Raw genomic sequence first — 19,884 nt, 5'->3', positions numbered from 1 at the left:
CGTACGCACAAGGCGAGCTCGTGATTTCATCTCGAGCCTGACATTAAGCCTCGTCAAAGTCAGGGATTCATCGTTCTTTAGTCTTTTCAAAACAATTCGGTACACGCAAACAGGCACCGGCAACGGACAATCGAAAGTTCTAGAATTCAATTCGCGCACGCGAGCGCCGCGCTCCGACGAATACGTCACGCGCTGTCACCAATCCCGCGTACGGATTTTCTGTCGCGCATGACTGTTACGTTGAACGTCGTTAGAAAAGAATCGAAAGCGCCAATCAATTTTGTACAACCAATGCCACGTGATAATTACGATTGTGGCAAAATTTAATTGAATTTCTCCCAAGAAGAAAGCCCAGACCGAAAGCAATAAATGCTTCGATCTCGCCGTTCTCCAGGGCAGATTGCTTAGATAGTTTACACCGCTTAGACCGTTTACACCGCTTAGAGTTCTTAGACTTCTTAGAGTCATAGTCTCGCTACTATACCGCTTCGCAAAACCGCCGTGCTAACCGCTTAGTGAAGACCGCTATAAAACGAATCTTTTCGAGAAGTGCCGAGAAAATCGCCGAGATTTTCCATCACCGCGATTCCAACTACAATTTGGAAAAGGTGATCGCATTTGATATTCTGTTAATCTAATATTTAATTAATTATTTTCTGACTTTGTAACTGAGCATATTAAAGAAAATTCTTTTGTTAAATTACAAAGAAACGGAGTTCTCTTTACTGTCGTGTGTCATATCAACCGTGTGCCGTTCTTCACTCGAATCTTTCCGCGCGGTGCATTCTCGCACATTTTCTGGTCCTTCGAGCCGGATTTGAACCAGCGAGAAATATCGTTAGACAAACGCCGCATCACTTTAAAAATTTCACGTCAGCGCTCTCGCTCTGATTCGCTCTCGCACAGAACGAATTAAACTAAGTTTTTTCGAACAGTTCTTGATCATTTCCCAATTTTCGCAATCGAGATATTATTTCTAAAGCGCCGAATATCCGTCATCAATAATTTGGCGCGAGGAGAGTGAGATAAGCGTCCCGCTTACTGCCGCAAATCTCTAAGTTCGAATGGCGCGGCGCGCCTGCTAGGCCATTCCCGCTCCTCGCGGCCCGCCGTGCGCTCGGTGGGTCGTACCATTGGCACAGTATATACAATAGCGCAACTCTCTCCTGCTTTTATGTTGGCCAAAATGAAGTGCGCATGCGTGAAATAAGTAAATTGCCCTGTCTCATTTTTTCTCCTTTATTGCTCTCTCTCTCTCTCTATTTAAATAAGCGTTTAATGTTCCATTTAAACATTTATCTTTCAAATATACATGGTTCAGAGAAATTCGGAGGAAAGTGTATTTGAAATGTTGTGTAAGAAATCTCGAAAGATTAGTTTAATTCTTGTGAAAAAGTGATAAAGTGAAAAAATAAACAAAAGTAACATAGAAAACCGAGCAAAAAAAATATCTTTTTATTTATTGTATTTTATTTTTAGGGCATATATATATGTATATAAATTTTTTTTATATCAGCTTTCTCATAATATTTTCATAGCATTTACAATTACATAATATTTCTGTATAAACATTTTTAATTAATTTAATGTTTTCTACAATTTTAATATTTTTCCTAATTTTTTAGATTTTTTTCTTTATTTTTCAATATATTTACAATTTATTTTTATTAATTTTAAAATTTAAATTATTTTATTGCAGTAATAGATTTATTTGCGTCTCTTTCTGCGAATACGTTGACGTGAGTAAGAACTATTGTAGGAGCATGTTGGAGCAAATATTAAAACATGCGTGAAACATAGTGAGTTTTGTGAAGAGTTTTGACAGAGCGAAAAAAGGATGAAAAGAGACAGAAGTTTAGGTGGTAACCGTGGCAACGCTAGATAACTTACTTATTTCACTCATGCGCACTCCATTTTGGCTCAATACTGACATCAAAGGTATCGACAGAGAATTGCGTTACTGTATATACTGTGCCATGGGGGTGAAGGAAGGATCAAGTAGCGAGAAACAATATGACGGCCGAATCAGGCAATTTCGGGAGTGCGCGCGGAACTCAGAGATTCAGCGCAGCTGCGCAAACATCTTTAAGAACCGCCATTTTTGTCGTTACTGCGTCCACATAGCCACAGACATCAGTTATCCGTTTATCAGACTGTTCGTTGCCGTATCGATCTTCTATTGATTATTGGAGGCAAGAGCTATAAGTAAAGAAGAAGAATTAGTCTGTCGTCAAGCAGACTACTCAGAAGGTGCCTCTTCATTGAAAAGTTCCCCAAAGTGAGCACTTGGTCCCGCGCATCGAACACCTCATCGCGTTCCTTTCGATTTTGCTAAGGCTCCTTCTCGTTTTAATTCATACAAACGTTCATCCTGTTTGTCGAAGGCATGACCGTTGCGCGATTGAAAGGAACGGTCCTAAAAAGATATCAAGTTGTCAGGTTTGCTTCCCCTTGCAGCGAAAGAAGGGTAAGAATTGATACAATTTCTGTTTCTGTTCTTAATCATAAATAATTATTTCGCTTATAATCATTTTTTTTATTTTTTAGCCGAATCCATGTTTCTTTCGTGCTCCAAGAAAGAGCTCTTTAGAGCTCTCATATTTGCTTCCTACTGTTTACGACCAAAGAAGTATAAGCTTTCGTTTTTGTAAGATACGTTTTCTGTTTTTGTTACAGTACGAAGGCTATTCGAGCCACGCCAGATGTCATATGTTAATTTTGTATACAAAACAGTAAAATAAGTCAACGACTAATAATTCAAATATTTCGATCTTTAATGTAGTCATCCTTATACATATTAACCTTATACATATTAACAAAAAAAAATTTACGTTATAAACATAAATAGAAGTAAGTATACAGTCACAACGTAAGATGTTATACGCAAAGTCATATATTTAAAAAATAGACAAAGGTAAACGTTTTGATCAAGTTTTGACCATCATCAGTATATAAAAATTAATAGTATACAAAATAAAATAATTATAATCGCTAGATGTTAACAATAAATTCGTCAAAATTCATAGTGTATGATCTTATTAGGTGTTGGAATTAATTCGTAGCGTTTTACAAGTGATGGGAAGTACTTTCATTAATGTATTTTTTAATGCTCATGTGAAATAAATAACATTCTTTCATTAAAAAACGCTACGAATTAATTCCAACACCTAATACAAAGATTGAAAGAAATTTTTTTCGTTATCTGACATCGTGAAAGTTAGATGTTCGTTATTTTTGCTTAAAATAATTTATAGAATAAAAAAACTAATATACCTACACGAAATGAATTACAATCTACCTGCGTTTTTTTTCTCTCTTTTTATTAATGGACTCTAACACATTTACTGATATCACTAACAAGAATTTTTTTATGACTACTTTGATTTTTGATAAAAATAACTCGCAGCATGCTACACGGAATAAAAAATATGATATTAAAAATTATAATAGTATTGTAATACCATGTACATATTTTTAGTTTACAACGATGTTGATTTATTAAGACTACATTGAAAATGACTCGATTGGAGTCGAAAATTGTTAATTATAATTGTTTATATGAATTTTTAATGTTAATTTAAATTAAAGTTCTTTTATACATTACTGGCTCTTCGCTCTTCTTGTGTGCTACATTGTTTTATACGTACAGAGCCTTATTACTATTTATTAATCTTACAAATAAAATTAAAAAATTATAAAAATATAAGAATTAAGAAATGTATAATTTAAAGAAATAAGTAAGTTGTCCCGTCTCTTGCTCCTTTTTTATTGCTCTCTCTCTCTCTCTCTCTCTCTCTCTCTCTCCTCTCTCTCTCTCTATTTAAGCGTTTCAATGTTCCACTTAAACAATTGTCTTTCAAGCATACATGATTCAGAATAGAAATTTAGAGGGAAGTATTACGTGTACATATTGTCCATTTGGTGAAATGTTGTGAGAAATCTCGAGAGATTGGTCTAATTTTTGTACTCGAATAAAAAAACATAAGGCTGACATAAGAAGATCCACCTCTGAGATATCAGTGGTTTCACGTCATCAGTTGAATGAAATGCATGAATTGGATTGGGGTAACATAAGAATTTTAGACACAGAACAATCATTAATGAAAAGAAAAATTTCTGAAATGATATACATTAAAGGCCAAATAAATGGCATCAATAAGCAAGTGACACTGAAGGTTTGCCTGATGTTGATCTGCCTCTTCTTAAGAAAGATCTCTTTCACACTTAATAAATAATTCTAGAACTTTCTAAATTTTTTACTTATATATATAAATAGTGATAACATATATGATATGACAAATAATAACACACAATGTCACGACAAATTTCTATCTATGTAAAGAATGTACTTGAGATTCATCATTTTTTTGCTGTAAAAGGTAATGATTCTATTCTCATACATTTCGACTAGAAGATATTAATGATAGGTTAATTTGTTAAATTAGAATCTGGAAATTCTTGTTCTACATATTTCGTAATATGATAATTAGCGTTGCAACATTGTTGTACAAGGCATCTTCACATGATGAAAAAATACGTTTATATATAATTATATCACATGACGGTTAAATTTAATGTCAGCTATATGTAATTCTGCGTTTTAAGAATATTGTGAATTTACTAAAGATGGCCAGATTGTGGCCGAAACGTCTAATGTTTTATTAATGTAATGATAATTAAATATCACAAACAATATCTTGTGCGGTGATTTTTTATGTTCTTCTTTTCAACATCAGGCAAACCTTCAGTGTCACTTGCTTATTGATGTCACTTATTTGGCCTTTAATGTATAATATCATTTCAGAAATTCTTCTTTTCATTAATAATTGTTCTGTGTCTAAAATTCTTAATGTTATCCCAATCCAATTCATGCATCTCATACGTGTTAAAATGTAAATATATTGAAAAATAAATTGTAAATATATTGAAAAATAAAGAAATAATGTATAAAAATTAAGAAAAATACTAAATTTACTTAAAAATCTATATTTGTAAAGAAATATTATGTAATTATATATCTATGAAAATAATATGAGAAAGCTGATATAAAAGAAATTTATATATATATACAAGTATATATACATATACGTCTAAAAAAATAAGTTCAAAATACAATAAATAAAAAGAAATCTTTCTTGCTTGGTTTTTTATATTACTTTTGTTGACTTTTTTATTTTATCACTTTTTTTATAAAAATTAGACCAATCTCTCGAGATTTCTCACACAACATTTCACCAAATGGACAATATGTACACGTAATACTTCCCTCTAAATTTCTATTCTGAATCATATCACAGTATATATGTACAGTAGCGCAATTTTCCTGATTTTATATTGGTCAAAATGGAGTGCGCATGCATGAAATAAATAAGTTGCCCCGTCTCTTGCTCTTTTTTTATTGCTCTCTCTCTCTCCCCCTCCCCCTCCCCTCCCTTCTCTCTCCATCCCCTCCCCTCCTTCCCTCATCTCTCTCTTTCTCTCTATTTAAATAAGCGTTTCAATGTTCCACTTAAACATTTGTCTTTCAAGCATACAAAGAATACGTTTTAATTTTTTAAAGAAAATGTCTTTAAATGAAATTATCTTCTTCACACATCTTCTTTGAAAAATTAAAACGTATTTTTTGTATTATTATTATTCATCCACATTATTCCTACAATTTATGATATTCGATTGATAATTCTTAATGATCTCATCAAAAGTATGGAATCTGGTAACTTCACATAATGTATAAGAAAGAATTTCCAAATCTCGAATGGCATAAAATAACACAATTAATTTATACCGATATAATGGAAATATATTGAATTTTATATTTTTGGACTTTAAATTATACATTTCTTAATTTTTATATGTTTATAATTTTTTTTTGTTTGTAAAATTATACACTGTGAATTTTGACGAATTTACATCTAGCGATTATAATTATTTTATTTTATATACTATTAATTTTTATATACTAATGAAAAATTTGACCGAAACGTTTATCTTTGTGTATTTTTTAAATATATGACTTTGCGTATGACATCTTGCGTTGTGGCTGTATGCTCATTTATGTTTATTTATTACATCATTGAGCTTCTCATATTTCTTAACGGTTTATGTTAAATTATATTCGTGTAGAATTATAATGCTTGCAATATCATGTTGTAGGAATTATATGAAGTATGTGATCGAACATATACTAGGATGGTTGCATTACAAAAAGTCATAATCAAAGCCCACAAACTTGCGAATCATGAGAACGTAAGTAGCAATAATAATTATAATATAGTCATAAGTATAATATAGGTTAGGTTGCATTATTTTGACGATCACATTCAGATTACTTGAATGCGTGCACATATGAAATTTGCACGAAAATTGTTCGTAATAGGATCATCGCACCAGTCTTTGACCAATCACTAGTAAATAGCTACTTAAGATAAATATTAAAATAATAAGACTTTAAAATAATAAATTACAAATTTATTTATATTTTTGAAATCTTAATTTCATTCCGAATTAATTAAACCATTATTTATTACTTGAAAATTATATTAAGTAAAACTTATCAGTAACACTTATCATTTACGAGTGTTCTATCAGTGGGTACTGCGACTGTTTTTGAAAGAAGACAAAATCCGTATTGATCGGTGTCCTTGATCGAGATCCGACCAGTGAATGCTGGGACTGTTTTTTTTCGAGGACACGCATTAGTCAAATTTTTTTTTCTTTTATACATGCACTATAATTCATTGCTTATATTCATGAATTTCTTATTTGTTCATTGGTGCAGTGATCCTATGTATCTAAACTCTTTCATCCTTTCAAAATTTTATTACATTTTATTATTCCATTCTTGCACTTAAAGCAAACCTACAGTAAGTCAAGTAAGAGCGTGGTCGAGTTAATTTATAAAAAACTGTGTTACACCATTTCATGTTATTAGCCTTGAGATAGATTCGAATAGTTTCGTACGATATATCTAAACCTTTCTGCTTCAATTTTGCTTGTCCTTGACGCAGTGTTAAGCCAGGATTCCGTGTTAAAACAGATTCACTATTTTTTTATCGTCTTTTTTGTCCACTTTGCATATCGAGCCACGTTCCGGTAAATCATCGACATTTTTTGCCACATTATATCGCTGCACCCACTTCTGTACGAATTTCGACTTTTTCATATATTTAGCAGCCGCTAATTGTGACATTTTTGGACCTTTCGGGTGAGTGCAGAGGAACACAGCGTGATGCATATTTGGTACTCATGGCTCTTAATGTGATTCTCTTAAAAAAGTTCAATGACAACTGAATCTTCCTTAATAGTGTATCAAGGACAAAGGTATCCTCTACGGATTTATGATAGATTTAGGGCGATATCTTTTATTAGCTTTGAGTAAGGCCGACCACTCTCTTACTTGACTTACTGTATATTGTTTGAAATGCCTTTACGAAAGAAATATTTGTGCATTCCCTAGATGTGGCAATGCTTATTATTGATCAATAGGTGAGGGTGACGAAATAGCGAATAAACGTTTTTTTTGATTTCTAAATAATTTCGACATTTCCACGAAATGGAAACGAATTTGTGACATTGATATTGATATTTCAATAAATTGCCGGACGCGAAGTTCATTTTTGAGAAGAAGATTTCATTAATAATACAAAGCATCATTTGAATCCAAATATCATATCTAAAAATATTGAATCGAACAGAATTCAATTCCAATAGAAATGATTTCATTCCGGAATGATCTAGTAGATTATATAATATTAATTGCAATCTATCAAATAATAATAAAGAAATTGTAAATGCAAATATTCAAATATCTCTCATTTGTAACGATTCATGCGATAATCCCAGTGATATGTCAACTTCTGTGCTTGTGACACTGTTCCTATAGAGACTCCTGTTTTTGAGAACGATATATTTTCAAATGCAAATAATGATAGTAGTCCTTCTGATAATTTCACTCGTTCATTCCAATAAAGATATTATATGCATATGCGCCGAAGGCGATTATAAAGATAAAAAATGCAATACTCACGATTTACAACTTGGTGATGAATGTTACCTTGTTCTTAAGAAAAAAAAGTCAGTTTTTTTAACAGAACCAGGAGTAACTGCAAAGAACATGTCACCATGGAAAAGCATGTGCAAAATTTATCGTAAAATCACTCAATAATTATGTAAAGTTAAAAAAAAATTAAAGGACAAAAAGAATGTTTCGATAAAATCTAAAGCCATGCATGATCGTAAAGAATTTAATTGCATTGCTAGTGAATTGAACGACGTTACTTCTCAATTTATTAACTTCACAATTACGAAATGTAGACCGCGTTCCTGTTGGGAGAAGATGGACAAAACAAGATAAAACGTTTGCATTATTTATGTACAAACGAAGTCCTTGTTTGTATAAGTATTTAATGAATTATTTCCTACTGCCATCATCTCGCACGCATAAACATATTTTGTCAAAAATTTCATTTGACACTGGAATGAATCCATTTCTCTTGGAACAATTAAAAATTGAAATGGATGAATTGGATTGATATTGTATTGTGGCTTTTGATGAAATTTCTTTAAATTCTGGTTATCACTACAAAGCACACAAAGAACAAATATGGTTATGAAGACTGGGTGAGTTAGATCTAAGCAAATCATGCCTTTGTCTTTATGATTCGTGGCTTGAGGAGATCATGGAAACAAGTAATAGCATACGACTTTAGCTAATACAATTTCCTGCAGTAATCTCAAATCGATCATTAAGATTGTAATTTTACAACTGCAAGGGATTGATCTGAAAGTGAAAGGGACGCTTTGCGATCAGGGTCCTACGCAAAGACAAGCCCTAACTGAATTATGCGCAGAAAATAAAATTGATTCAACTCCCTACACGTTTGTCGTAAATCAACAAACGATGTACTTCATTTATTGAAATGCACTCGCAATTGTTTACTCCGCTGTAAAATAATATTTTCTGCAAATAAAGTTGCAAAATTTCAATATATTATCAAGAACGCTTTTGACGTTGAACAGAATTATTCTTTCAAACTTATAAACGTATAAATTAAATTCTGATAAATGATTTAATTTTACACCCATACGACACAAAAAAAAGATTGAAGCAATATTGCTGTAATGTTGCAATATTGCAAATTGCAATGTAACATTGTAGAGATATTATAGAAATGTGTAAATTAACAATATGCCTGCAAAATGTTAATAATGCTTGTAATAATTCCACAAACATTGCAAAACTGTAATTCTTTAATTGTTACAATAATAATATTGTAATAAAAAAATATAAGTTTTTACAATATTTATGTAGTACAGTCTTTTAGTTTAACAGTCGTTTTTATGATATAATAATTAATATAATTCATTTTATATTTAAATAAAAAATTTATTGATCTATTATTTGACGATCATTTCATTAGCTAAGTTTTATATTAAATATGAAATCAAAAGATTGTATAATATCGAATTTGGATATCAATGCATCATTATCGGATAAGATGATAAGCAATTAAGCTGCTGAAAATGATTTATCGAAATATTAATTATGTGATCGATGATGTAAACGCAAGAATAAAGCAATATCTGATGTGAACGCAAGAATAAACCAGCGCTTGAACTTTATTGATAAATTTCGTCATTTTTCAATTGATTCAGAGTGGTTCCGAATTAAAAAGAATCACTGCGATTAACTTAATCCATGATTAACTTACCGAGCGACTGTATTATTATATTAATATGGATAATATTTGTAATTTGTTCGAGACACACACATATATGCTTTATCCTTAAGAATAAATTTATTTTTTCAGAATTAATACTATATTTATTGGAATATTTTATGGTTTTATCATAAAAAAATTGCTTTTGGAAAACACATATTACTAAAAATGCGATTTGTAGAAAAATTAAAGTTAGTGAGATATATGTATAGAAATAGTTTTCATTTTAGAGTCTTCGTAAAATTTATCCAAATACGTTACATTGCAATATAGCTGGAACGTTTTGTTGCAATATAACAAAAAGCGGACATCTTAACATTGTTGAAATTTTACAACTGTTACGTCCTACAGATGCCACGATTCTTTTCTTTCGAAAGAATCGGCTCCACGTCGGGATTATGGTTGGCGTCTATGAGACTCGAGCGGAGCCTTCTGATAACGGTCTGATAGAACTGAAAAGAGAGACCGGACAAGCTCCACGAAAATTTGCAAACGATAAATCCGGAAGGAATAACAACCTTAATGCAGGCCCGAAAAGTGACAAGATTGCAAAAGACATTATAAATGCACCGAAATCACGCAATAATAAAAATCCAAGCTTTGTTGTCTCAGATTGACCAATAATTTCATCTTGAGAAACAAGTGTCGCTCAAAAAAATCATAAAACGCATGGGATAACTTCCCATGGTAGCGTTATCTAGATCGGACTCGCGACCGACAATGGTTGTCTTGCATGCAAACAAAGTTGTAACGATAACCATCTGTTTACCATATTTTCCGCGAGGATAACAGAATTCGTCATCCGTCTGGAGCAATCTTGCCTTTTTAAAGTAAATCATTTCTTTTCTTCTCGAAACCTCTCTAACGATGCACTTTAGATTAACAAAGACATACAAATTAGTAATATAATAATATCGATAAATGTGTTGAGAATCCATTAATAAAAATAGAAAAAAAAACGCAGGTAGATGGTAATCCATATCGTGATACAATATATTGATTTTTTTAATTGAAGCAAATTTGCAAAAGTAATGAACATCTAACTTCCACGACATCAGATAATGCAATGTCGAGAAGGAAAACATTTATCGAAAACGAAAAAATCGCAAAACAAAGGCGAAAGGAAAGAAAATATTAGGAAGAAGAAAGAGAATGTATAAATACAATTAGTTAAAATACAATTCAGGCAAAGATTCTGTGTCATTTTGTCTGTTTATTCCATGTTTCTGTTTTTTAATACGAACTATTGTATTTCAGATATTAACCTTTTATTATGTGAAGGGTTTATATCTAATATGTCCACTTTATCCCATTTAAAATTGTGATTTTCCTCCATACGTGGTTTGGAAATCACTGATGAAGATTTTGAATTAATATTAATATCCGAAACATGTTCATGCAGTCTAGTCTTTAATTGTCTTTTTGTTTGGTCAACGTAATTAACATCACAATCCTCACAAGATATTCTGCAAACTACATTTTGATTATGAAAGAGTTCAAACTCATCCTTTCCTCTCTTTATAAAATTTTTTAATGTGTTAGGAATGATAAAAGCCAATTCACAATTAAACATATTAACATATTAATATAACATATTAATTAATAGGTGTAAATCTTTCAGATATTGTATTGATATGAAATAGTAAAAAATCTTTCTGTGTCATACTTATTATTGTTCACATTATTAATATTATTGATATGAAATTTAATTCTATTATGAATAGTCGAGAAAATAAAATGTAAAGGATATTCATTCTGTAAAAAAATATTGATAGCGTCAATTAAATTATTTTGTTGGATGACAAACGAAAAATTTTATCCACTACTCCATAAATTACACCTCTTTTATGATAAAGCGGATGATGTGAATAGAAATTAAGGAATCTACCGGAAAAGATTGCTTTGCGATATATCGAAAATAAGATTTCGTTCTTCAATAATCAACCTGGTATCCGAAAAACTTTTTCCATCAATGCCAACCTCCATAGTGAACTGCAGTCTAGTGTGTAACGAATTAAGGATATCCAAAATATCACTAATATTCTCAGACGGAGCAACCAAAATAATATCATCAACATATCGATAATAAAATAACAATCGAACAGGCAACATTCCAATCGCAATTTCTTCAAAGTGTAGCATAACCATATTTGCAATAACTGGTGACAAGGGTGACCCCACAGGGGTCCTAAATATTTGTTTGTACATTTTTTTATTAAAGATAAAAACAGTAGAATTCAAAACCATCCGAACAGCAGTCAAAAATTCATCTAAAGGAATTTTTGTTTTCTTAAATATGGAATCCCATCTTCGAACAACACTATCAGATGTCAAATCTATAGGTGTATTAGTAAATAGAGATACCACATCCAAGGAAACCAACATAGAATCTGGTTCTAGTTTGATATTTTTTATTAATGAGATCAGTACTATTCTTTATAAAACTAGGAGCTTCCGGTATGGAGTTGTTAATGATATTATATAGAAACAATGATAAATTATATAGTGAGCTATTTATAGATGAAACAATGATTCTAAGAGGATAGTTTTGTGTATGAATTTTCGTTAAATCGTATGCTCTAGGAATAATCCCGTCAGTCGTACGCAATCTCCGATATGCCAAGTTATCTATAAACTTTTACTTTCCATCTACTAATTTTTCTAGAATATTGTTTTCTGACTACTTTGATTTTCGATATAAATGATTCCTAGCGTATTATACGAAATGAAGAATACGAGATTATAAATTATAATAAGTTTTGCAATATCATGTATATTGTTGGTTTATAGCGATGTTTAAATATTACGACAACATTGAAAATGACTCGAGCGGAATCGAAACGTTTGTTTTTGTCAATTACAATATGAATTTTATGATTTAATTTAAAGTATGATTTAAATTAAATTAAAGTTCTTTGCTACATTACTGGCTCTTTGTCCTTCTTTTGACTACATTGTTTTATACTTACAGAGCCTTATTATTATTTATTAACAAGTATATATTATATAAATTAGTAATAGCTAAAATTAATACGAATAAATACCTTTGATGTAAAAATCAAATTTCTTCAAGTCAAAAATGAAATGTTTCTGGCGCAGAAAGTCGTTTAAAATTACAGACAATGCGATACGAGTAAAACAATATGTTGTTTCTTGGGTGTTATATAACATTATGAAATTAAAAATTAATATTCAGAGAAGGAAGGAAAAGATTGTGTTAGAAAATAATGGAAAGTGGGAACTAAGTGGGGGGGAGGGGGTAGAAGTGTAGATGAAGGCAGGGGAGGTATGTAATGGACGTACGGAAAGAAAAGGAGGAATTATGAGGGGGAGAGGGATTAGAAAATCTGTAGGATTTAAGCAAAGATTCTGTATCATTTTGTTTATTTAAACTCTATTTTTGCCTTTTTATGTGAATCATTTTAAATATCAATCTCTTGTTATAGGAAGATTCACTATCTAAAATCTTCATTTTATTCCATTTGAAATTGTTACGGTGTTCGGATATAACAGATGGAGAACCCGTTTTTTGTTAATATCTGAAATATTTTCATGTATTCTCGTACTCAATTTTTTTTGTGTGGCAACATAGCTGGCCTCGCAATCATCACATGAGATCTTATAAACCACATTTTGATTTAGAAAGCAATTCTAACTTGTCCTTTCCTCCCTTTATAAACTTTTAAAAGTGTTGGTAATGGAGAATGCTAGTTTAGAATGAAACATGTTGGATATAAGTGAGAAATTTTCTCACTTAAGAGATAAACTTAATGTAAGGAATTGTAAATAATTTTTTTTTTATTTGTGGATTGTGTAGTATGTTTATTGTGTACGTGAAATTTTAATCGTTTTTTCACTGTAAAAAAAATCAAAGAGAGAGGATAGTCATTATTAAGAAAAATATGAATTGTATCTGTTAGATTTTTATGTTGAAACTAAGGATGTGATAATTTTACTATTTTATTATATCTACAAAACTAATGATTGTGCCTCTTTTGTGACACAAATGTTGTGTTCCTCTTTACTAATCTACCTATTGATTTGGCATTAAGTACAATAGTATTGAGAAAAGATGAGACCATATTTCCACAAAGACAAGCATTCCAAAGAATGAATTTATTATTGCTGTTAATTTTGTTTTTTACTTTTTTGCCTTTAACAATAAGTTTTATAAATAAGTTTTTGATACTCTAATGGGTTCACCGTTATCTCTTATAATTGCTGACATTGTAATGCAAGATTTGAAAGAAGTGGCCATCACAAAATTACAAATATATCATCATCATTTTATTACAGATATGTCGATGACATCATTCTCACACTTCCATCTGATACTATCAATGATACATTTAATACATTTAATTCTTTACATACACGGTTGCAATTTACTATAGAGGCATTGATAGTAGATTGAATTTTCTTGACACAATTTTGATTATTGATAATCAGAGAATTATTTTTGTTGGAGATAGTGCGCCTCGTTCACTGTTGGATGGCGCTAACGCTAATTTAGTTTCTAGAAGTTTCCTCGCGACATCTGTTGTTTTTTATGATTACATTAGAGCTTATTACCGCGCGGGAAATTAGTAACCACTTCTGTAGTTATATTGTTCAACTTTATCAACCTGTGTATGAAACTACATTTTTATGTTCTTAATATTCTTTTGTACCAGTGATTAGGATATATTAAAACTGCAGGAATTCAACTAAGAATACACTGTCTAATAACCTGAATCCATATCCCATTCAATAGGTTGTGGGTCTACAGATACGTGACGAAGTAGCTATGTGATTCATTCGAGTAAAGTTGTCTATCTTGCAAGAGATATAACACGCGAGCCATGGACAAGATTACGGTCACGAAGTTTAACAGAATGGACTCTGGAAGTATCAGATGTCAGTCTATCTCGATTATCACGGATTATACGAGGTTGTAAATGGTAAAAGTCAAGTCGGAAACAAAATGCCGAGAATTGGGACACTATCGACAAGAAGGCAAGGTTTGCGTTGACTCAGTCAATGGAGTTTTCACAGATATATCATATAGTAAATTGTAAGATCTCGAACGAAATCTGTAAATTCTCTTATTTGCATTATATTAAAAGACATTATTCAAGCTATAATTGATTGCAATTATGTACAGTCATGTGACGACTTTTCTAAGCTACATTATATCCTGTGAACAGGATGATAATTTTTATGTTACCAGCGTTTGTTAGAGAGAGCGAAATATAAATTTATATTATGTTTTGTTTTTACCATTTGTAATATTATATGTTTTTAACATTAATAATAATCCGATCGTGATCGAAACATTTGTTTGTTTATTGCTCTGGCACATTATATTAAATCTTAACTAAAAGATATAATTATTTCTTTGCTTATGTTCCAACTTCTACATTAACGATGTTAATTTTATAAAATAATTTTTTGGCTCGTAGCCCTTTGTTCGATATCCTTATCGTTCATGGCGTGTAGTCACATCGCCCGATAAAGAATCAATCAATCCACGAGATGTCGATTGTTAAGTGACGCATGCGTCGCGCGTAACCGATCCAATACACTCAGATCATCATGGCCGCTCTAATTGTTCTCGTCGACAGCACGTGTCTCGCCTCGTGCTGAATAGTTTTTTACCGCGCTATCACACCGTTGAGATCCTTTCCGCATCTACCGTTTGCCCGCATTTGAGGTCTGTTTAAATAAAGTTTGAAAGCAGGGAAAATCTCATTTTTCTCGACCAAGTGCCCTCGAACCAATCATACCGCGGGAACACTTGGACGGTGATCGCATGGTCGTGCCACCACGAATCCATTCTGACACGCAGCAAGATCGTCAACACCCTTTTTTAAATTTTATGAGCTTTATTACTAACATACATATTAATATTGAAGTCTCGTTGAGAAAATAGTACACGATATGACTTGTAGATAGAAAGTGACTTGTACGTGGAAAGTAATTTTCTCTAGAAAGTATTTAAAAATTACATAGGATAGAATAGAAGTAGTATTACACAATATAATAATAAAATTCTTCACAAATATTTTAACAAAATTATTTTCAGAAGACCCCTCAAAGGCACCAAGATAAAACAAATAAAACATATTTTGAAAATATTTTATTTAATTTTGTGTAAACATTAATTTAAGGACTTAATATTTTTAGAAATTTATATGATACTAAATAAATGTTGAATCAATGTTTTCAAATATTATATTGCAATGTTTTGTAAAATGTTACTTTGAACATTGAACGTTTCTGCAATGTTTTGTCTACATTGTACAATGCTATAGTTCAATGTTATTGAGATATTGATTCAATATTAATATTAATGCAACATTGTTTATAATGTTATTTCATGATATAATATCAGTATTATGAATTAAATTTATACTTTATTTTTATCTCTAGGTTAATAGAGATTTCGTCTTAGTCTTGATGTTTCATCCCTATTTTATCTTTATTTCAAAACTGAAAATTCCTTTTCTCTTTTATAGGAGGATATATTTAGTTCCTTTATTTGAACAATCAAATCAACAGATAGATCACGTTATATATCTTTATGCGTCACACAGACTATCTACCTTAAAGAATGTTTAAGAATATCCCACGATCTCTCTTAAAGAAGCCTTTCTATAAAATATAAATAAAAGCGTATATTAACATTATATTAGCGATAATGTATATTACGTTTAGCAATTAAGCAATTAATAGCAAAATAAAAATCTTTTCGAATGCGAGGACGAATACCTTTTTCTTCTTTTTTTCTTCTTCCAATAAAATTAAACCAATTTTAGATATATGGTTCAGAATATAGTAGATTCGTCTAAGGATGTTAGTTAACCGAATTTTTATTATAAATTATTAAAATTCTCAACTATTACCTATTAAACTTGTAGAGTGGGGAGTAGGGCTTACGCGGAGCCTTGCTGCCTATCTTAAGGAAACAAGCGCGAATATAGGTTCTACCAAACCTTGGGGAGTATTGATTGGTCCTGAAAGGGCAATCACTCCCGCATTCATTTCTAAAAAAAAGGAGCCAAAAGCAGAAATTTATCATTCAATGCATTAAAGTCATTCAATTCATTCAATTCTTTCAATTCATTCGAAAAGCAAAAGTAGAAACATATCCAGTATAGTTAGATCAAGGTGAGAATTGTTCTCGCGCTTCGTCAGTAACACACTCGTATGTTTTTTTTTTCGCATTGTTCTATTTTTCTTATAAAAAATACTGAATTGAATCGGCTGAAACCTAAATCTCTGCTCTGCGTCCCATTCAATTTCATATAAGTATGTATCCGAGGAGCTATTGCGATTGTCGCTGCCAATAGCGTGACCTCCGTCTTACGATAGTTCTTCAGAACATTGATAATTCTTTTGTATTATCCTTCATGTTTACTAAAGGTGGACGAAGACAGCAAGAGAAGAGATTAAGATTTCAAATAAAATCAGTTCTTATTTCAAATCACGATCCTTTCCTTTATTTCCAAAAATTAGCGCAGATCAAAATAAACCGGCAAGAATAACCCGCGAACGCGTACAAGGATAAATCAATAAGTACGCGTGTTAGTAATGAAGACGCAAGTTTTTCACAAAAAATTTTTTTTATTTTTCAACGTAATTCTCTTTTAGGAAGATACCCTTTTCCCAACGCTTCTGCCATTTTTTTAACCCCTCAGAAAAATACGATTTGTCGAACTCTGCAAAATAGGCGAATCTGCCTCTGTTTCAGCGATGACCTCCTCATTCGACGTGAATTTCTTTTCACCGAGCCATTTTTTCAAATTTGGAAACAAGAAGAAGTCACAGAGGGCTAAATCCGGCGAGTATGGTGGATGCGGTAGCAATTCGTAGCGCAATTCGATCATGCTTTGAAATTGATAATCGCATCCACCGCTTGTTGTTCATCATGAGCAATCGCGGCACCTATCGGGCCGACAGCTTTTTCATTCCCAAATTATCATACAAAATATGGAATGCGGTTTCGTATGACACGCCTATGACACGCCTTTGCTACTTCATGCACTTTCGTTCGGCGATCGGCGAGAATCATGTCGTGGACTTTTTCAACGATTTCCTCAGTAATCACGTCTGCCGGGCAGCCTGGGCGCTCCTCATCAAAAACAGACGAACGACCACGTTTGAATTCATTGAACCAATATCTGACGGTTGTCATAGTGAAGAGTTCCCATAGACGGCATCCAACTTCGTTTTTATTTCTTCGCACGTTTTTCCATCCAAACATAAGAAACCAATCACGGATCGATATTGCTCTTTTTCCATTGTATTGAAAAACATCAAACACGCTCACTACGAATTGCTATCAAATCAAGACTATTGCATGAATCGCTCTGAAATTTTATATAGCCTCGTTTGAAAGATGGTAGTACACGATGATAATGCTGACTTGCATCAGCAAGTCGCCTGTCTTGAAACACAAGTACTTATTGATTTGCCCTCGTATATACTTTCAAGAAATTGGAGATCAATCTCACGTTTCCTAACTACAAGGACATTCGAAAAGCTGATCCACGTAGATTCGTCTACAAGCTTCGTAATCTTTTTGGCATCGAGTTCAAGATTATCCTTCCGAATTATTCAATCCTTCCCAGTGAACATTCTTAACCGCACAATTTGATCTCCGATTTTCGGATAAATTGCTTAAATGCATTAACTCAAAAAACGAAAAAATTCAAGAATTTCAATAGCGACGTGACGTAACAATATTAACATTGTAGTAATGATATTTTGTTTACTGAGTATTTATATTTACTATAAGTGTTGAAAAAGTAATTTTATTTGAATTTTTAAAAATAACAAAAATCGAGAGAGAGATAATACAATAATAATGAGTGATGTTTAACATATTAATATTAATTTATTAAAAACATCGCATGTACAAGCATACGTTATAAATACATAGATTATAGATATGTATATCATAAATGAAAGAGGTACAACTAAAGTCACAGTAAAATCAGAGTTTATGTGTATATATGTATAATATTTATGTATACATAGATAATATTAACTCTTATAACAATTTATAGTAAATCTCATTACTTTAAATCCGAAGCGCCACTACGGTCTAAGTATTAAGATGTTGAACTAATATATATATTTTTCAAACGAATGAATTAATTTCAGAAATGATAATTACGTGTCGATATGGTTGTCGACATTAACGCAATTGATCTGAAATTGCTTGTTTTCAGAAGCCTTTCTCTTTTTTTTAGTCCTTTTTGATCGTTGAACTAGTCAATTATGTTGGCTCCTAGGAGCTTTGATCTGTTTCCCATTGAGAGAATTAAATTCATCCTCATTTGTTGTATGATAGGAAACCTCGCGATTCTTCTTTTATGGAATAAATGTATGTACAGCATGTAGTTTAGAAACATTTAGAAACTTTACAAGGGCAAGTCAATAAGTTCTTAGAAAATCTGTCAGAGGGCATTCGCAGTGTCATGTCACATTACTTTTTGACAAGTAGCATATCAGCTGATTACCGTCAAATTTTGAGCGGAATTTATCGCGTGATTTTATTTTTTTAGACGATTAAAGCGAACAACTTTTGTATTTTTTGCAAAATGGAAAAAAACGAATTTAGTGCATGATCAAAAATCTACATATGAAAGATTTAATTTCTTTCGCTGAAAAAAATCAAAGCCGAGTTGGATAATGTTCATAGCATATTTGCATCAGTGTTTGCGACTGTATATAATTGGGTGAATGAATTTAAACGTGGTCGTACATCCACATGTGATGCACCTCGTTCGGGACGTCCAATTGAGGCCGCCAGAAATCATCGATAAAGTCCACGATATTGTTTTCACTGATCGACGAGTGAAAGTACACGAGCTTGTTGAGGCCATAGACATATCACATGGCATAGTGATTTCAATTTTGCCCGAACAATTGGGTATGAAAAAGTTATTGGCAAGATGGGTGCCGCGTTTGTTCACTGTGGACCATAAGCACGACCGTGTAACGTTTTCAAAATAATGTTTGGAGATGTTTCAACGTAATCCGGATGAATTTCTGCGTCGATTCATTACTATGGATGAAACATGGATCCATTACTTCCCACCCGAGACGAAGGAACAGTCAAAATAATGGACTTCATCGAGTGAACCAGCTCCGAAGAAGGCGAAGACCGTGAAGTTGG

The 19,884-nt window shown here is 31.9% G+C and overlaps 1 long non-coding RNA gene across 2 annotated transcripts; it reads left to right on the top strand.

The window, feature by feature from the left end:
- Positions 1-1,676: 1,676 nt before the first annotated feature.
- LOC147906700 (uncharacterized) lies at positions 1,677-18,475 on the top strand. Of its 2 annotated transcripts, XR_015548289.1 has the most exons (3): positions 1,677-2,467; positions 6,154-6,246; positions 14,473-18,475. It is a non-coding gene; the product is annotated as an uncharacterized LOC147906700 (long non-coding RNA). The 2 variants fall into 2 exon arrangements; XR_015548290.1 differs by lacking the exons at positions 6,154-6,246; positions 14,473-18,475 and adding an exon at positions 2,548-3,019.
- The last annotated feature ends 1,409 nt before the right edge of the window (positions 18,476-19,884 follow it).

Source organism: Acromyrmex echinatior, chromosome 19 (genome assembly GCF_024713525.1).
Source record: "Acromyrmex echinatior isolate Ae372 chromosome 19, ASM2471352v2, whole genome shotgun sequence".
In the NCBI taxonomy this organism is placed as follows: domain Eukaryota; kingdom Metazoa; phylum Arthropoda; class Insecta; order Hymenoptera; family Formicidae; genus Acromyrmex; species Acromyrmex echinatior.
The sequence above is the reverse complement of the archived record's forward strand: the minus strand, read 5'-3'. Positions and strand labels throughout refer to the sequence as shown.